Source organism: Neolamprologus multifasciatus, chromosome 7 (assembly GCF_963576455.1).
Source record: "Neolamprologus multifasciatus chromosome 7, fNeoMul1.2, whole genome shotgun sequence".
NCBI classification, from domain to species: domain Eukaryota; kingdom Metazoa; phylum Chordata; class Actinopteri; order Cichliformes; family Cichlidae; genus Neolamprologus; species Neolamprologus multifasciatus.
This window is the reverse complement of record NC_140445.1, coordinates 56,103,221-56,123,492: the sequence shown is the minus strand read 5'-3', so window position 1 is coordinate 56,123,492 and position 20,272 is coordinate 56,103,221. Positions and strand designations below refer to the sequence as shown.

General features: G+C 38.1%; 1 long non-coding RNA gene across 1 annotated transcript; it reads left to right on the top strand.

Annotated features, from left to right (window-relative positions):
• Nucleotides 1–348: 348 nt before the first annotated feature.
• LOC146515564 (uncharacterized) lies at nucleotides 349–8,389 on the top strand. Its single transcript, XR_014874879.1, has 3 exons — nucleotides 349–1,539; nucleotides 1,625–1,740; nucleotides 3,741–8,389. It is a non-coding gene; the product is annotated as an uncharacterized LOC146515564 (long non-coding RNA).
• The last annotated feature ends 11,883 nt before the right edge of the window (nucleotides 8,390–20,272 follow it).

Sequence of the window (20,272 nt, the reverse complement as noted above, 5' to 3'; positions counted from 1 at the left end):
GCTGTATAGAACAACTTGTCCATGCTCCAAAGACTCATAATCTAAAAGTCAGGGGTGTCCTTCACGTCCCACCACTCCTGTTATTGTTGCTTCCTGACCTCAGTGGCCTCTGCAAAAGAGACACTTTGCTTTTGCAGGACTGTTGTTAATCCTTTCAGGCAGCTATGAGCTTACCCCTCTGCTACTGCATAGCCTACATTAAAAGTGTATTACTTTGTATCTCCAATACAATTGAATGATATATATATATATATGTGTGTGTATATATATATATATATATATATGTGTGTGTGTATATATATATATATATATATATATATATATATATATATATATATGTATATGTATGTGTGTGTGTGTTTGTGTGCTAATAATTTTATCATCTAAAATGATGGATAACCAGGTAAACTGGCAACAAAAAGGTTTTACGTTCATATTGTGTCTCCCTCTGATCAGGCTTTTACCCAGTAAGAATGCATTCATTCAGTAATCTTGCTATCTTGCTTTTGGCTTTTGGCCACAATATATGACCTGTCCTCCTGCTGAGGGGTTCGGACACATTAGGAGCAATGAAGCTAATGATATCAGAGCACTCTATAGAGCACATCAGTGCACAGGGATGACAAACCTGTCAGAAGACATAATCTAAGAGGAGGTCATAACATCTTCAGAAAACCGTAGCGATTTGCACTTCTTTCTCTGCCATCCCGTAATAATGGAGCGCCAATAAATTCCTTACCTGCCATGAGCCAGTGAGTTCACATGTAATAGCCAATGACATTAAGGGATGAAACATATCGTGAAAAAAAAACAAAAAAAACGGTGGTGTTGCTAGACGTCTAAGACCTTGTTAGACACTTAATTATCAAAGATGCCAGGAAACCTTTTATGAATAGCTTATTTTGAGGTGATTTCTCTATTTTAGTATCTTTAGAAATACAGGACTACATTTCACTAGATACTGAGCAGTGAAACAGCAAAATATTCCTCAAAAAGTCTCACTTTCAGTGTTGTAGAGCAGCAGTAAAGTTAATGTTTTTACCCAGTGTAAATAAAGGGTACTGTATTGGCTCACTAAGTAAAACTAAACTAATCTTAGGCCTGTTCAATTATCCATTGATCACTCAGCTATTTTTTTTAACTCATAATATACTTTAATTGTTGGATTTTAAACTGAAAACTGGTGCAAGGGAAGAAGTATATGAACTCAACTGATAAGAGCTGTATCAGACATAAAGCTACATTAGCTAATGTGGTGGTAAAAGTGATCAGATCTTTTTTTTAAATTATTTTTATTATAAATGTCTGTTTCTCTACTTTTATTAAATTAAATACATTATAAAGTACTATTATTCTGTGTTATTAACTTGTAACATAAACCATTACAACACTCGTGTTTCTTAACAAAATTAACACAAATTTGTTGCATCTTTCAACAATTTTGCTATGCTATTGTGTATTCTATTGGATCAGGAGAAGAAAAATGGCTGTTTTGTTCTTTCAACACAGGTTGGATAGCAGAGACAGCAGAAAAGATTGGTGAGTAGGTCTGCATTTTGAAGCATACCTGTGTTAATCCTGCTCTAGATTGCTGTGCTGAGACTGCTTGTATTTACATATGCAGAGGATCCCGCTGTTTTGAGCACACCATTGACAAGACAGAGCAATTAATCATCCCCAAATACTCCCGCCGTGCAACAGACGACCCTTGCAGAACATGCTGCCACGGAGGGTGTGCAGGTGTGAATCAAGCTGCAAGAAAAAAAAAAACTTCAGAGCTAGTCTCTTCCTCAATCTTTTTTGTTTGTCATCTCTGAACAGAACAGAACTCATATCTAATGCTTTCTCCTGCCCTGTTTTTTGAATGAGAGATATTCGTTTGGTGCCAGATCATCTCATATAGAGCTGCAAGGGGGGATGAGGTGGACAGTGGTTCAGCAGGGCTGTCGCCATGGCAACTTGATTTGATGATCTTAAAAGGGTGGCTATAAGCAATACTAGGAGAAATGTGCTTTTTGCTTATGGGCTTGTCTCCCATTGATCAAAGAACGTATTCTTGTAGGGAAAACTTCAGAAAGGGGTACAAAGTCTGGTGTCTGGCCAAGTTTGGTGTCTGCTGAAAAGATATGATCTCACTTGTATCCCCACGCTGAATATTCGGTGTTTCCTTAAAATAGGATCCCGAGTAGGACCACCAACTTTTGAGAGATCAAAGAATTAATGATGGCCTCACTGCTTACAGTTTTGCTTAAGTATTATAATGAGCAAATGCTTTAAAAGTAAAAAATCCTCATAATGTTTATAAGATTTGGTCCGAAGATCTTTTATGCCAATTTTTGTAAAGATTAGAAAAACTAAAATTGAAGAAAAATTGAAGAAAAAAACAACCCTGACACAATTCTGCCACAGACTGCATTACCCTTGTTTCCCCATCAGCCTGGTGGTGGGCCCATTTTACAAACCCTATTTAAATGACCATAACTCAGTTACTGCTTGGGTTTCTTAAAGATGGGAAGATGGTTTTTATCGTTATATTTGGTGTATCATGGTAGATCAAAGCATTTATAAGGTACTGCTGTCTGAATGCCGACATAAAAATTAGAACATAAAACATAAAAGTTCTGCCCAGATTTTACCATGTGTGCTTTACATTACTACAACTCCTCAGTTCCTCAAGTCCTTAAATATGAAAATTAATTTCTACTTTTACAGCTAAAATTACAAAATAAAGGTTTAAGAATTGGACATTGCTTCACAGTCTGAAAAGTTAGCAAACACTGAATAGCCTTAATACTAGATTCTTTGCTATGGCCAGTAGGGAGCACTCCACTGATGACAATCTGCTTAGCTTAGTGCCGCCTTACAAATCTGCGAACAGGGCAGATAATTATCTCCAACGACTTCAGTCATTCAGGATGACCGATGTCGGCCAAGTGATGCAGTCAACATTTAGATCTTCAGTGTATGTTTGCCTCCAAGTGATCTTCGGTTGGAGAAGTCACGCAGTCGTCAGGTTCACGAATGAGACCATAGTTTGTTAGCTTGGTAAAGATTTACTAAAGATGTTATGGCACCAATTAATAGATTCAGATCTTCAGACCAGTGTAGCTCCTTTTGTGAATTATGGTCCTGTTTATAGTTAATATGGTCACATAAAAATGGAGACAGACAAAATGCCTAACTTGAAGTATAAAAAAATTATTTCATGGACGAAAGGGTAATGTCAGGATGGCAACATCCATGTTTTCTCAACTATACCTTTGTATTGTTCATTAATAGTATAATGCAGCAGCATCATTATTTTTATTGCTGTTTTATTTACAACCAGTTCTAAGTTATCTTTCTGTTGCTTGATTTTTAACATGTAGCACAGAGTGTGTTTACCTGATTGTGGTCTGCTTACTGCTTGTGTACTTGATTGGGGGCTGGGGGACATTATATCTGAGGTGGCAATATACAACGGTAATGAGCTTAAAAGCTAATAAGCTACACAGAGCTCTCTCTCTCTCTCTCTCTGAGCACCACACTTCAGCTCAATATTTAATGTTGAAATGAGTAGATGACAAACAATATGAAACCCTAATATATGTTTTGTTAAACAAATACCTCCTCAGTAATTATTGCATAGAACATCACCAATATAGCGAATTCAGAAAAAGTTAAAATGCTAAACTTAAATTGGTCTGCAGCCTTCAAAATGTCAGCAAAGCGTATAGTAAATTTGTCTTATTTCTTATCAGGAGAAACTCACTCCCAATTGTCTTCATACCCCTGGAGCAAGAGAAGACTGTTGAATTTCACTGAAGACCATCTGCTTGTTCTGAACAACTGGGGAAAAGAACATGCTGAGGTGTACGCTCTCCAGATAGCTTCCCTTGGCTTCTGATTCTTTTGCCTTTAACGTTCCTTCTGGCATCCTGTCTTTGGAGATGCTGCATCCGCAGGCCTCTGGGAGGTCTGACTTGTTGATGTGATGATATATCAGCTGTCCAAACATAGTGTCTTTAAATGCATTTTCTACACAAAAGTTCCTAAATGATTAACTTTTATACATACAGTCTTTTTCTTTCTTTCTGTTTTTTTTGTTTTGTTTTTTTTTAACTGCGGGAATGTCCAGGGTAGTTTTTGGGCCAAGTTAGGCAAGTGACACACCTTTATTTAAGCACTGCCCCTACAGCCAAGGGCAATTGAAAGCACAGAAAATAACACCATTGGTTGTACGAACATCTGCTCCCTGGATATTTGATTTCCCAGGCAGATGTTAGACCCCAGCTGCTATCACAAGATAATTTGTATGTTTGTGGAGAGAGCTCCCATTTGGCTCTGTTGATGGTTATGTCTTCTTTTTCTGAATCAGCCAGCCACATTGTTAAGCATATTTTACAGCCTCACCCAACCTAATGCCCCTGTGTACATATACTGTCTAAGTAAAATGTGTGTGTGTTTGTTTGTTTTTTGTGCACTTAAGACATATATTGCATTGTGTAGAGGTAGGCCAAAATCTCACCTGAGCCAAAGAAGTCATTTAAAAAAAAAAGCTGACAGTTGCCTAATACAGATATTTCACAGTTCTGCAGGTTTGAGGTAAAATTGTAGTAGAGTTACCATCACATAATTCATCTGGGTTTTTTCCTATTCTCAAAAATTCAAACATACCGTATTTCTATTTTGTATCTAGCTGTTTATATTTGACGAGCAACTATATCTCATGCAAGAACTATAAGTAAAGACAAAGAAATAAACAAGAAAAGAAAGAAACGGCCTTACTTTTCGTGCCTTCTTGACTTTTCAGTGACCTCGTCCTATCTGTGTCAACACTAGAGTCAAACTGATAACCCCTCAGGCATCAAAAGCCATAGCATTTTATTGATCTTGTCATGTTTAGAAGCTGATAAAGGTTGTAACATCCTCCCTAAAGCTGCAATAACTGTAACATTATCTGCAAACACTGTTTATGTGCATATTGGAAAGCAGAAGAGTGACAGCACATACAGTGCGCTTGGTTTTCCATAGTTATTTAACCAGGAAATGAAATCTGATTGAGATTTTCATTTGCTGTAGTGTCCCCAGATGATGTAGCCAGCATTAACCTAGTACCCAGGGGAATTTGGAGCTCTCACAAAACATCTGCACAGATACAGGGAGAACACGCAAACTACACGTAGATGCATCCCACATTGATCCTTTCACTGTGAGTCAACAGCACTAACCACTGATGCACTGTGCTGTTTTCTGAAGTAAAGGTAACGAGTTGAATACACCACATTGTCATCATAATCATCTGTAAGGTCATAAGGTCTGGGTCTCTAGATGGCTTTTACTTTGAAAAGACTATATGGAAATGTGCGAAGTTAAGGCCCACCCTTCGGTGCCTCTGATTGGGTTATTTTTAGAGGATTAGGTCGACACATGACTTATGAGGAATGATAATTGGTCAGTTTAGGCATAAGGAGTGAATCAGAGGCATAGTATGTCCAGAGCCATCGAGTAAGTGACTTTTTCTCTCGTGCTTTTTTAATTTCAAGTGAATGTATTGTGTTCATTTGTTTTATTTTATTGTTTTATACACACAACACTCGATATTCCTGTACATAGTCACTCCTCCAAAAGAGTAAAGCTGTACAAAATAGTCTGAATTAGATTGTACTGCAACTTTAAGTTTGTTAGAAGTCATATACCTTAAGTATGACGCGTATGACATTTATTCTATACCCCGGTTATGGCCCCGCTTACATCTTCAGCCAAACTAGAATTGAGTTAGCCTAACATGAATGCCTTTGAACTGTAGGAGAAGCTGGAGTAGAGAACCTATGAAGACAGAGGGATGACATGAATACGCTACACAAAAAGGCCCCAGTTGGCTGATTGATTCAAACCCAGGACCATCTTGTTGTTGTTCTGTTTTGATATTCGGTTTCTTTTCCCCCCCAAATAATCAGATCCAAATCTGCAGCTATCATCCGCGTGTACTCCTCACATCCTTTGTACAGTAGCTGTTCCTTAGACTCATGCTGCGGCCACGTCAGACGCAGGTACTGGCATCATCTGTGACATGTCAAAGAGTACAGTGTACAAAAGGATAACTCAAGGAAGATTAGTCCCACACCTGACCCAGGGGGAAAACTGTAGCATTATCTGCTCGAAGAGACTCATGTCAGAGCCTCACAGGTCTTGACTGACCCCACCACTCCCCACTTTTGTCGAAGGCTTTAAATTCTCCCCTCCCAAGTTCAGAGTCGATTTGTTATCAAATCAACCGTCGAGTGTCTGATTCATTGCTATTCAGCACTCTGGCTGATTTATATGCAGAATGTAAAACAGATGCCTTATGCGATACATATTTATGGTGAGCCCTGCTCTCACAAGATTTATTATAGGTTCTTTCATCGGGGTGCGCATGAGCTGTGCTATGATGACTTGTATTTCCTCTCAGCTGCCAATGCCAAACTCATTAAAAAGAGGTGTGACTATTAATATACATTGTAATACTGACAGCTCCTAATTTATAACCCGAGTATATGTTTGGGATTTCTTCTTTCTTTTCCTCCCATTGTTGGGGTGGGGGTAGTGATCTTTTTGTATCTTCATATATATGTACATCCTCATGTGAACAGACGTGCGCACGTTCGTATTGCTCCTGTGCATGTCTATGCTGTCCATGCATCATGTAAATACAGACACCATTTTTCATTTTTTTCTGCTTATTATATCTCATATTGATTTATTGGGTGTAGTCCCTTGACCCTTATATACTTGGCTCTGGGCAATATGAGGTCCATATCGTGAAAAAATACAGCTTACTTTGAGTTACTCCAAACTGATACTATATATAATAAAACACATCTATTTAGAAACTTCAGAAATCATACAAGCCATACTGTGCACTTATATTTAGCTCCATTACTATTGAACAATGTAGCATAATCCTAGGAAAGTTCAAAATAAGATGAGATAATATATATGTTATTTATCCCAAAAGATTATTCTTAATTAAGATTCATTATTAATTAGATTATTATTAACATGTCATTAACCAGTGTAATGTATTATGGTTATGTAATGTATAATGTCCTATCATATGCCACGCTCATGTCATGTGTCAACTTCTCAGCCATAGTAATTTTTCCTAAGGTTACGGTATATCAAACTTTGTTTGACATAGCAGAGAATATTCTCATATCAGTCAGTATCCTTTTGTCACTTGTATTAAATACTAATACATACCTTTATATTTAGTACACATCGCACTCAGAAATCATCTGAGCCATGCAGTGATAGCAGTAAAAATGGGAATAACTCTTACCTGTACTCTGCATATATGAAATATGTTATAGTCTTCTATCCTGAAGTTAATGTGTTTCGACATCAGTGATCAGCACAGTGGAGAAGCCAAAGCAGTAGGGCTTCAGCAGCATGCTGTGCTGACCAATCAAAGGCATTAATCATGTGTGTTTATGGTAAGGTTCTGTAAAATCCTGAGAACATAATCAGAAAGCTCACAAGTCAGTAAAAATGTCTAATTTCTACATTTAGAAATCATACACAGTGATTTGAGGAATTTGTACTGAATGCTTTAAGCTAAATTTAGGAAATTAACACTAAGAGTTGATCGACCCTATTTCTAGGTATGGCCGTAGTTTGCATATAATAGATGGCTGCTTTGATGTCATCTACTACAGCGGTCCCCAACCACCGGGCCAGGAACCGTGAGTCGTTTGGTTGGGAGAGTTGAGGCTCGGGTGTGAAATTTATGGTTTTCAGGGTTTTTATTGGTTTTTAGCATTATTTTTTTAATCGTTTTTATCGTTAACTCGGTTAACTCTGTTATGAATAATTCTTCTTTCTTTTGGTACCGGTACTGGTTTTATTTTTTTGTATTTATCCGCGACACCTTAAAGGTCGCTCCGTGAAAATATTGTAGGACATAAACCGGTCCGTGGCGCAATAAAGGTTGGGGACCGCTGATCTATTGGATGTCCCAGTGTGAAGTTAAGTCCCAATGAAAATCTAAACCCCTTTTTCTATTAGCACTTTGATGTACAAGAGGTCGATTTGACTGAAGAAATTATTCTCCCCACTTGAAATCTTTCCTTGTGTTATACTCCTTTTTAATTGTAACTGAGACCATTTTACAACATATTTTACAACATGAACTCTGAGTGACAACGAGCATAGAGCGGATACCAAAATTGATAGCCTTAATCTTATTATAGTGTCATTATGAACTAATTTAATAGCATCTGTCTCTGCTAAATAAAATGTGAGCACTGATTATGTTGGATCCTGTGATGTCTTCATACATTGGGCTTGCTCAGGTGCATTCTACCAATGAGTGATCAGATTGGAATCTGGTGTTTCTGCAGGCTGGGTCCTAAACAGTTTTTGCAGTTTGGCATATATACATATTTTTTTAACTTTAGAAACTATATTCTTCTGTTTGCAAGTTTATCAGTGAATTCGTGTTTCACAATAATTCACTTTAAAAAAAAAACGCCATATGGGAAAAAAACAAAGCTGTAATGCTAATTTGATTGCAAATGCAATTATGAAAACGTACAATGTGGAGTAAAAAATACACATACATAACTTAAGTAATGTGATTTATTTAGTAATAATGCTTGCAGGAGACTATGCATAGGTTATTCTATATATACATTTGGCTGTGGCACAGAATCTGGTTAGCATTACTTGGCTGTTATTACACTAATGAGTGATAATTTTTGATTTAACACAGGACACTAAGTTGATGCTTTTGTCCCGACTTTTGAAATCCATGCTAAAGTTTAAATTTAGAACACTACGTCTTCAAAATACAGAAAGAAATGTCTATAAATGGTCAGTTGCTTTTTCAAACAGCCACATGAAATATCTCACCTGGTAGTCTAAGACAACAACAAACCAAAGAGGAGGAGAGTAAAACCATTTTCTACTCTTATCCCTTGACGTTCAGCATGCATCCCTGCCATCTATCCCCATTTCTGGCTCTCTGTGTCTCTCCCTCAGCCCACACTTGAGATGCTTTTATGTTACACGACCACTCGAATTTGAGCCCGGGGGACACTATGGGTCCCTGAGCGAGAAAGCCCCCAAAAATCTATAGACCAGATGTATGATGTTATATGGTCAAACTGGCAAACACAAAAGGTCTAAAAACAGAAGCCATGAATTAACCGAGAGGCTTTCAACAGTGTGTTTTCAAAACAGCCCAGCTGAGAGCTCAGATGCCTCTCCTCCTTCTCAGTCACTCCCTCGCTCCAGCCTCTCTCTCAGCATTTCTCCATCTCTCTTTTCTCCCGCACTCCCTATCTCCCCCCTTTCTCCGTCTCCTCCTCTCTGTCTTATTCTCTCTCTACCACCCCCCGAGACTAAATGCTTAAAAAGAAAAGAAAGGACACCATTTTTGCTAATTAGTTGAGGACTTAACAGGCGCAGGATATGCTGCCTTAGTTTTTCATCTGCTGTCCACGGGCTGTCGACTGTCCTGTGAAGTTGAGCCTGTGTGGCTAAAAGTAGAAGAAAGGAGCAGGGTAGACACACACAAATGCCTCAGTGGAGATCCTGAACAGGCCTCCAGTGGGGGTTGAGCTCAAAATGGGGGCTAATCATTAGTATTTAACATTTGGGAATAAAGAACCCTTAAATTAGAAGTGTAAATGGCTCTGCGCCCCACCTCCATCCTTAGAAATGTTCACAGGCATTTTTAAATCAGAGGGGTTTGTTTTTCAGCATGTGTGGACCTGCATGTGCAGCAACAATACATATAAAAGGGTGAAAAAAAGAAACAAGCACATTAGCACATCCACAAAAATTATGGTTCATACTCCTCTTTTTCACATAATCACTATAATTTTCTTCTTTTGGTACTAAACAGAAGCATTAATTGAATATCCTAATTTATGTTTGCTTTTTCATTTATTTTTAAAATATATTTGCAGTCATTAATGTGAAAAATCTAATTCTATTCACATGAAAAAAAAAATCCTTTGAACATGGCAATTTAAATTTACCTTAGAGTTAAAATGAGTTAGAGTGTCAAATTGTATAACTAGGTTTTAATTGATACGTGATACTTGCATACAGTAGGAACACTAACACTCTGCAGACACAAAATGGTCAGCTGGAGTAAGTTGTAAGTTGCTCATTTTAAAATATTACATGCCATATCATTTAGTTGATGTTCATATAAATGACACTGATTAGACTGATCTCTGTCCATCTGTAAAACTGGTCTCATGTCCATGTCTATATTTAATTTTTTTTTTTTTTCCATAAAATACTTTGCATGCAAATAGGGAAAACTGCCTGCTATCTCTCTAATAAGGTAAGCAAACCTTAAGTATAAGGAAACAGTTTTTTGTGTAATCAAAAGCAGGTCCAGCAGGTGAAACAGCAAAAAATATACACAGACAACAAAAGCTAAAACTCAAGGCATAAACTTAATTTGCACTTCAGAAACCAGCAGGTCAGGTACAAGGCTCTTCTAAAAATGTGAATTCATAATCACATTAACATATGCAGCACTACAGCAAACAACTTTCAACTGCAAAAACCTCTTAATACCCATAACGTATTTCATGTCGCCGAGTCTGGGGAGGAAACTGACATGGCTCGCCTGAGCGTCTGAGGTTTAGAGAAGCACAACAAAGTGGAAAATTAACAGAGTGGAAACTTAATAAACAGTTGCTTCGCTGCAACACAACTCGGGGTAATTCCCGCAGGAAGAGAAAGGCCAAGAGCAGAGGAATGGCAATGAGACTTTCAGCGGCGTCCTCCGCTGTGTTAAGACAGGAAGTCAGGGGTGAGGAGAAGGAATCTGAAAGTCAGAGTTCAGCAATCGCTTTTGAAAAAGTTCAGCGTGTCTCTGCCTTGTTACGGCCTCTCCGCATTTCTGCCTCACAAGTTAAAATGCTATCTTCTCCCTGATAACCGAGTCAGATAAAGCATCTGCCAGAGCTACAAATGGTAGTTCTGTTGTCATGTCCTAAAACACTTGTACAGAGATCTCTGTGTAGTTGTTATATTGCACGTTAAAAGGACCAGGATAAAATGGTATAGGCTGCTAACGTTCCCGGCTACTTTCCTCAAATGGGTGTATTTATCAGAGATGTAAGACACACATCCTATTAAACCAAGGGCACCAGAGAAATTCCTCACATGATCACCACAGACCCATAACTGTCTGGGACAAAAATGGAGGCAGTGCCGTATGTCAGTTATATGGAGCAATAACCAACTTAAAGAAGTGTGGTAATAGAGCCATTTACCTGATTCTGAAAAAAGAAGAGAGAGGACTTGGCCCCAAAAGCCACACATGCACTCGCATAAACACACACACACACAGTGACACAAACAGTGGGGGTTTGAACAAATAGGTCTTTCTTTCTTTTTTAAAAAGTGTAAATAGACTAAAATATGGCTACAATTCTATGTGAAGAGTTGTAGAATACAATATAAGAATGTTCTAATGCAAAACAAACAATGTTGTCTGCATTATTGGTGAAATTGTCCGACCTGTTATTTGACTTTGGATGTTATATTTTGTGGCTTCACCATAAACACGCTGCTCCATGCAGTGTGTATAGGTGCTTGAAGGTGTTCATGCTGACCATGTTCTGCAACTCAGACTTACACAACTTACCGGGTGTCTAACAAATGGAATTTGTATTTTTGGCAGCAAAATAACACAACGAGCTTTGTAGTGTGTCACAGTAAATATAGAGGAAACTGAAAGTGCTTGTGGGTACTTTTTAAAAAATTTGACCAGAGGTGAAGTTGCTGTGCTAATAACAAACTAGTAGAAAAAAAGGAAATTATATCGTATTGGTAACGCAAATATCATCAAAATTTAATATATAGTAAATTACTGTATGTGTAAGAACATATAGTGAGATTTTGTATCTTTAACCACTGACATGACTGCCTGTCACGACATATTACCAGTGTGTGAAATGTTTTGTTGTGCTTTGTCTTGTTATTGCTGTTGTCATTGCGGTGGTTGTTCTTGTCACACACACATCAACCATACACACCGACTTGTGTTACTGAAACCGTTAAAGACTGCTGATGCGGGGAGGTGAACACACAGTTGCTTAACTCATTATGCTTCTTTCTTTTTCTGACAGGCAGCGCAGAAGTGCTGAGTAATCTGACTGCAATAAACTGCACAGGGGCGTACAGCCGCTAGCAACGACTGCTAAAAAGTGGAATGGAAATACTTACAAGCAGTCAACAATGAATTATAATAATAGAATAGAAAGAGGGTGTTATGTGTGGCAGCTTACTAATTATTTTATACCTAGAAAGCAGAATGAACCCACATGAAGAAGAGGCGAGTGAACTTCTTTGTGTTGTGTACATCCCACGAGTATATTGCCATCATTTTTGATTGCAGTCATAAATACGGAGCACCGTTTCAAAACAGTGCAAGCTGGGAGAGTGTATGAACGAGCATGTTGTTTAGGAGTCAGGCAGGATTATGCTCTGAAATCCTTTGAACCAGAAGCAGCGGGGGCCACTTGAGGCAGGGCAATTGGGCAGACTGTGAAACAGGTCTCCAGTAGAAATGTGCTTATTTATGTAATCATGCAAGAAATATCTATTCTATTGCTTGTGAAAGGATCTAAGATGGGAACTCCAAGCGTCTCTTTTCTCAGATTCTGGTTCAAAATAACAGTATAACTGCTCCCCCTGGTGTGCTTATCACTGCACTGCCTGAGAGAATAATCTGTGGCGTAATTAGTATGCACCCTCGGGTCAAAATACAAACTTGGTAGGAGTGTATTTTCACATAATGCGCCAGCTCTGTAGCCTTTCTTTCACCTCTTCCTGGCAGCCAGAAAATATCGCAGTGCATTCAACGACTTCACTGAATACAAAAAGCAAAAAAAAAAAGAGGAATTCTTCAAGTAAGACAACATAACCTGCTCAATTAAAATATTTGCTATCACAGTCAAAGTTTCACGATATTGTCCCGTAAGCTTCTTTCTAATCCTTGAGTGTTGAACCTTGAATTAAAATTTATCTCTCTGTCAGAACTTCAGAAAGTGGGGAAAAAAAAGCAACACGGATAAACTTGCTCTCCCTCTGCTTCCCACACAACTACACACACATATACTGTACATCCCACACATACACAAACTCATGTAAAGACAAAAAGTACTTTTCATAATTCAGTAAGCTCATAAATCACAGCAGGTTAAGGCTCCACAAAACCTCTTTAACATCCTTTAAGTGTTAAATCATCACTTTGTAGGAAGAGCGAAGGAAAAGACAGGAAAAGGGGCAAAAGAGCAAACTAGAGAGAGCTGTACTTTTTCAAGAATTAAGTCTGGGAGTATGCAGTTCTAGCCTTTCAGTCAAATATGTTGCCATGCAAGGGATTAGAGGTCTGTGACGCACTAGGTCTTGACCTGTGAGCCTTGGAGCCTGGCTGTAACTTGACCCAATACCAGGTGTATGCCTGTGGGTCAAAGGGTTGGGAAAGCATGCAACAAAAGACAGCTCCTCAATAAAACCCTCACTGCTCCAATTAACCATTTTAAACCTTGTTTTCAAGCCCCCAAGCTCCTGCAAGCATGGGTTGCAATGTGTGGTGCAAAGCCTCATATTACCTTAATTGTAGAAGCCTACACAAATGTCAGCTAAATGAAATGTGTGGTGTGTATATCCTAATAGAGAGAATGTTAATGGCATGCTTACTCCCTGCACCCGCCCGGCTTTGCTTTTACTTTCAAAATAATTTACTGCGCCTTTAAAGCACCCCGTCATCTGCAGCCAGAGACCCATAACTGTCATGTGAGTCGATCATTTACTGGGCGATCTCCTAAGTGTTACGTGTTAATGGGTAGAAGCTGTAGAAAACATAGGGAAATAACTAACACCTACAGAACCAACAGATCAACTCTGTAGAAAGGGAAACTATATCATTTCATAACACATTCAGGACTGCAGCAGTTAATCAAGCTACCTGCCAACAGAACTGCCGTTTCTCATGAACGTGTCAGAGGAGATGTCTTTAAGTATGCTCATATGGGACTGAATAACTGAGTGGGATTCTTTCAGTTGCATTAGTTGTTGACACTGGGGAGTTTGGAACATTATATTTTCTGGTGACAAGGTTAATGTAACATAATATAAGCCTCTAATACTCTGCTTATTTCTGGCTATAAAGCATAGCTGATTTCGTATGTATTTACGTCTAATTTTTGAAATGAGACGTGTATGATTGCACACACGATTTCATATTTGACTGTTTCCAGACATGAGAGTGATTGATTTAACTTTCTTTTGAGAGGTAAAATAACAAAAATATGTTTGTAATTACTTTCCACATTAATCAAAAATGTATTAGGCGTTTCAGGCTGGAGTGACCTCCTGGCTCAAACTGACTACACTTGGAGTCCACGACTAGCTGGCCTCAGAGAGTTATTAATTGCTCCAGCATGCCCTTGCACAATGTGTTTGGATAGGTGTTTCTAACAAAAAATCCTTTGTGTTGCTTCACTTTACTCTGTGACTCAATTAGGGAAGGAAATGAGAGTAAATACAAAAAGCTATTGTCTGTCTCCGAGTTCCAGCACGAGCTGAGGATCTTACATAACTTTATTGTATCTTGTCTACAATAAGTTTTATACATTTTAGCTGAATTGATGGAGATGTTACAGGATCAGAGAGTAAGATTGCTATTACAGGCTGATCTTAATTACTCCTGCTCTCTTTTCTATTTCGTAGATTGCATAAAGTGTATGTAAACATTAGAATAAGCAAGACTATAATACAGTAAAGAGCTGTAACTGATAATACTTAGTGAGGTAGTACAAAAAATGCAAATTAAGATTTACAACCCAAAGCTACCATGCACATCTTCATACTACTTGTTTTTGTCTTACCAAAAAAAAGATCAGTTTATCATCACATAAGTCAAATAATGAATAGAAATCCTCGTATTTGACATTTGTTGCTTGAACGGTGCATCATTAATCAGTTATGGTTTCAGCTTCATATTTTAGGTGGTTTTTGATTTATTTTCTAGGCACAAGCCAACAGTGTCAGTATAGATGTCACAACTGGTGAAGTTCTGCCAGCATGGGGATATACCATCAAAAAGATACAAACCCTTCAGACAGTTTCCTTTGTAACATTGTTTTGACAGTATGCTTTGTCTCTCTGTTTCACCTCTGTGTCTCTCCCTGCCCAGCTCCTCTCATTCACTCTACTAGCCTTGGAAAGGGGTTTCCTACTGAGGCAGATTCCAACATGCACTTGCCAAATGACCCATGACCATGGGCGGACAAGGTTACCAGTACTGACTTTTACAACCATTTCTGCCTCCATGCTAGTCTCTGTGTCTCCCCGGCTGAAATAGTAAGCCAGATACCGTTGTAATGAAAAGCTCGAGGCTCAGGACAAACCTGCTGCTCTGATGCCCTCCAGGCTCAAGCTGACAAAAACATCAAGACAATGACAGCAACGTATGAAAGGTGAACAAAACCCCAAAGGATGTTAGAGAGATGGAGGAGCAAAAGGTGACAGACCACTAGAATCTGTTCGCTAAATAAAAGTGCAATTTAGGATCTTTATGGGTTCCTTGTGTTGTACACGGCACCTGCGGTGTAGACTAATAGGTGCTGTGTGTTTTGTTTTGTTTTTTCATTTCTTCTGATGAGACTCTCCCTACAAGGGCCAGCTTTAGAAACACTTCACACAGTACTCGACCTACAGTGAGTCCATTGTCATGCTAGGTGACGCACTGAGGAGATGCTCTCTTATTTATTTATTTCATTTTAATGATGAAAATCACACAAATCACATGATCACACAGAAACAAAAATATGTCTTTTTTTGTTTTCTTTCAGAAAAAGAATCCAGCACTCTCTCTTCTTGGCACGTGCAGCGGAGTAAAATCTTTTTGTGAGTAACACAATGTGACACCACAGTCAGTAAAGACTGATGTGAACTTCAGTCATGCAGAGCATTAGTGCTGCAGACTGTGCTAGAGACATAGTGTATTGGAATAATCCCATCTATAATGCAATAAACTGCCGTTTAAAATATTATGGGTAATAAGAGAACATTCTGAAATTCTGAACATGGGGGACGTAACAATTTTATGGCATAAGTATTAAAGTCTTATGTCAGCGGTATTAGTAGATGGTTGCCGAGATCAGCCACCCTGAATCCTGATCTGGCAGGTTTTCTTTTTATTCAGGCTATCTAACATTTGACCATTGCAAAGTTCTACAAGTAATGATGCCTCCTATATTGTTTTTTTCTCAAGTGCTAACGTAAAAAACTATGAGATATGACATGAAAAGGAAAACAAAAAAGAAAGAAAAAAAGAAACTCGAATCGTCTCAACCTGAGAAATGTGCTGGGCACAGATATTGGACTTACCTTGTAGTCATCTTCAAAATGGCAAGTATTTGGGCACCTTTTAAATCTAATGGCTTACTAAGTAGTGAAGTGTACTATTTTGTGAATACTTTGTACCCCATTGCTGACATATTAACCACAGTGAGCTGACCAGAGCATCGAATTAAAAGCCAAGAACTCACGGCCATGTCTAACTGGCAAAAACAACAAACACAATGACAACTGCCAGTGTTGTGGTGAATTCACCAAAAAGGTGTGAGGTCACTACCTTAGAAGTTGTTGTTTTTTTCCCCAATCTTGAGAGCCAGACGATATATTTAGTGTTCAACAATTATAATAGCTACAGAATGATTTTACTTAAGCCTCAAGCAGACGTACTGTTTTTTTGTTTGTTTTGTTTTAACTTTTACTTCTGGAGATTTCCCAAATTTATAAGCTCATTATCACATAGTTGGATTGGTATGTCATAGCCAATAGCCAATAGTCAATAAAGAACAGCAAAAATAAACCACTTACTAAATAAAAGGACTGTCACATTTACAAACCACCTATCCTTCAGATCGACCAAAATAAGCTACCATCAACAATTTTTTAAAAAAAATATTGTAACTAGAATGTTTGACAGGATACCTTCTTTCAGCTGGTTTCTTATTCTTAAGGTGTCGCCACAGAGGGTGGCTCCCCATGTTTGATTTGACTTATTTTACTCTGAATGCCCCTCCTGATGCAATCCTCAAGGGATCTGTGTCTCCACTCGGTCTTGAACCAAGGACTTCATATGTTAGGCAATTGGGTAAACCCCTACACCAGATAACAGACAATATAAAACAAATGTTAAAATCTGAATATACAGTGCTTAACCAATTCTCTAAACCAACCAACTGATTTTTTTATAGTGCCAAATCCCAACAACATTTGTATCAAGATGGTTTGTATTTTAAAGTAAAGACCATCCAATAAGACAGAGAAAACAGAGAAAACCCCAACAATTATATGACCACCTATGAACAAGTGTTTTGGCGACAGTGGGAAGGAAAAACTCCCTTTTAACAGGAAGAAACCTCTGGCAGAACCAGGCTCGGGGAGGGGTAGCCATTTATCATTACCAGTTGGAGTGAGGGGGAAACTCAAACAACACTAATCTTTTAGAAACTGTAAAAAACTTAAAAATGTCTGTTTTCACTGAACTGAATTCACATTGTTAGACCCTATTTCAAGTATAATGACTAAAATGTGCTTTACCATCATTTTCAGGTTTTTTGTAAAACAGTAATTTTGAAAATTCACGCATAACAAAAATGTTAGCATTAAAAATATTTTTGCAGTTAAAGAACTTGCACATACTCGTGGATAAACAATTAGAGAAACATAAAAAAATGATTTTCGTAGCTACCAATACTGTTAATTTAGGGCAACTGTTGCATAAACCTTACAATAGGTGCTAAGCACTGTATGTCCACTGTATGTCCGTCAGTGACATTTTGAATTGTTAGTTGGTTTTTCACTGTACAAAAGTGAACTGACTGTTTTAGAAAACCATCAAACCAAACTGCACACTCATGCTCATTCATGCCCCTTATCTGTTACTCGAAAAGGGTTGTAAAAGTTAATGGTGCTGGGATTAAATAAATGTATTCCTCCTGTAGTATTAGCTCTATTTTCATGTCCCAGTGAATCCAATGGCCTATTGGACTGGAGTGCTTCTTTTTGCTTCTGTAGTTAAAGGTGTGTATCTTACATTGTTTCAAATTAGGAAAGATTTGAACCACAGGATCGTGGTGGTTTCAAAGGTCTGTTATTGTAAAAAAAAAAAAGAAAAAGAAAGAAAAAAAAAGAAGAAGAAGAAGAAGAAGAAAAAAAGGAAAAAAAAAGACAGACAAAGGCAGTGGACAATCTACATAATTACAGGGCAATAATATAACCTCTCTAGGTTAAGTCAATGTGTTAACTGATGATCTACAAACACTTTGGAATTCTTCAGTTGATTTTGAACTGCTGTGCAGAGGGCACTGACCAGACACACAGAGGAATATGCATTAAGGAACAAACAAAATACAATTTTCAACACAAAAATGGCAGAAAAGCTTAATAAGCTTTAGTGTGTCTTACTTTTTTTTTTTTTTTTTTTTATCTTTGACACATTACTTTGCTAAATAAACCGTACTGACTAAGCAAGACCCCACCAAGCTCTAAAAAACATTATACACCATTTATTTCATCTGTGAAAGTATTATTATTATTTTTTTGTACTAAAAAGATTGCATCAAGGGGGAGACAGAGGACCAAATGGGAACAGTATATCTTTTCTTTGAGAATTACATGAAGGGTGAAGCTAAATATGAGGGAGGAAAGCATGCATGAGTGGTAGGCAGTGCCGGAGTGTGGTTGTTCATGAGGGTATGAGCTCCTAGCCCCCAAGGGTGCAAACCCTGTCAGAGAGATCATAATAAACTGTCATCTGTACCGCCAGGGGCTAAAGTTCTATGCTGGTGCTGAGACCACAGGAAGACTGAAATGCTAAGTGATGCCACACTTTAGAGGGCTTCTGTACTGTGAACACACGAGCATGAAGATAAGAGTGAATTTTTTTCCAAAAAATATCAGCGCCCAGAGATCAGATACTAGAAAGCTGTACACAGAGATCAGTATACTGAATAGCAAATCCGTTCCTATTATTTTGGTTCTCCTATTTATCTTTTCTGTAGTTTTGCCTGTGTACGCCACCACAGTCAACTTTGCATCAAACAATCAATATGTGGATGAACAGCAGACTTTCAGCCTTCATTCAGTGGGTTTTACCAACAAAAATAAACTGCTTATGAATTACAGTGGTATAGATAGTCCCCCATTTTCAGAGGCTTAAAATTAATTGGATAATTAGCTGGCAACCAATTTCATGACCACGTAAGGCTTCTTCTGTTGTGATTGAATGGACATAAAATCTGAAGTTAATTTCAAAGTTTTCCATTTATATTTAACAGATTATCATTGTCATTTTAAACATGACGACCAAAGAGGTGTAGATACAACTGAGGAATGTCATGATTAGACTGAAAAACCAAAATACTAGATAGCAAAAGCTTTATGAATATCAACAGTCAGGCACATGTTTGGAACATGGCCAGCTCAGCAATGTCAAAAGACCACAGGAAACAACTAAAGTGCATGATGACAGAATTCTTTCCATGGTTTAGAAAAACAACTTTGCAGCATCTAACCACGTCAACAAAACTCTCAAGGAGATGGGCACATCATTGCCAAAGTCTACACTCAAGTGTTTACAAGAAGACCCAAAACACTGGTTACATTCAAGAACAGGAAGCCCAGATTAGACTTTGCCAGAAACTTTGCCAAAAATATCCAAAAGAGCCAGCACAACTCTGTTAAAAAAAATTCTTTGGACAGAAGAAATCAAGATTCACTTGTACCAGAATGATAGGAGGAGGAATGTATATGGAAAAGGAAAGAAACAGGTCATGGCCATGAACACTGGAGGTAATGTTATGGCATGGGCCTGTATGGCTGCCAGTAGAACCAGGTCACTAGTGTTTATTGATGATGTGACTGCTGATTGAAGCATCAGAATGAATTCTGAAATGTGCAGGGCCTGCTCTCTGCTCAGATGTAGTTTATTATACACAATGTATTATGTATGAACGTTAATGTATCCAGGCAGTGACAACACAACCTTGTATTGAACAAAATGCATATTTATAGGATTAATCTATTACTAAATACATTTTAGGGGAACTGAAATTGCTGTCTGGGATATCTTGCGACGATTGAAATGATTTTTTGCATTGCTTGTTATATTGTTATAGCATACTTAAGTTTTTGTGGCAGAACCAAGAGGTTGGTGGAGTTTATATCCTGCACAACAGGAGAGTGTGTGGGTAGGTTT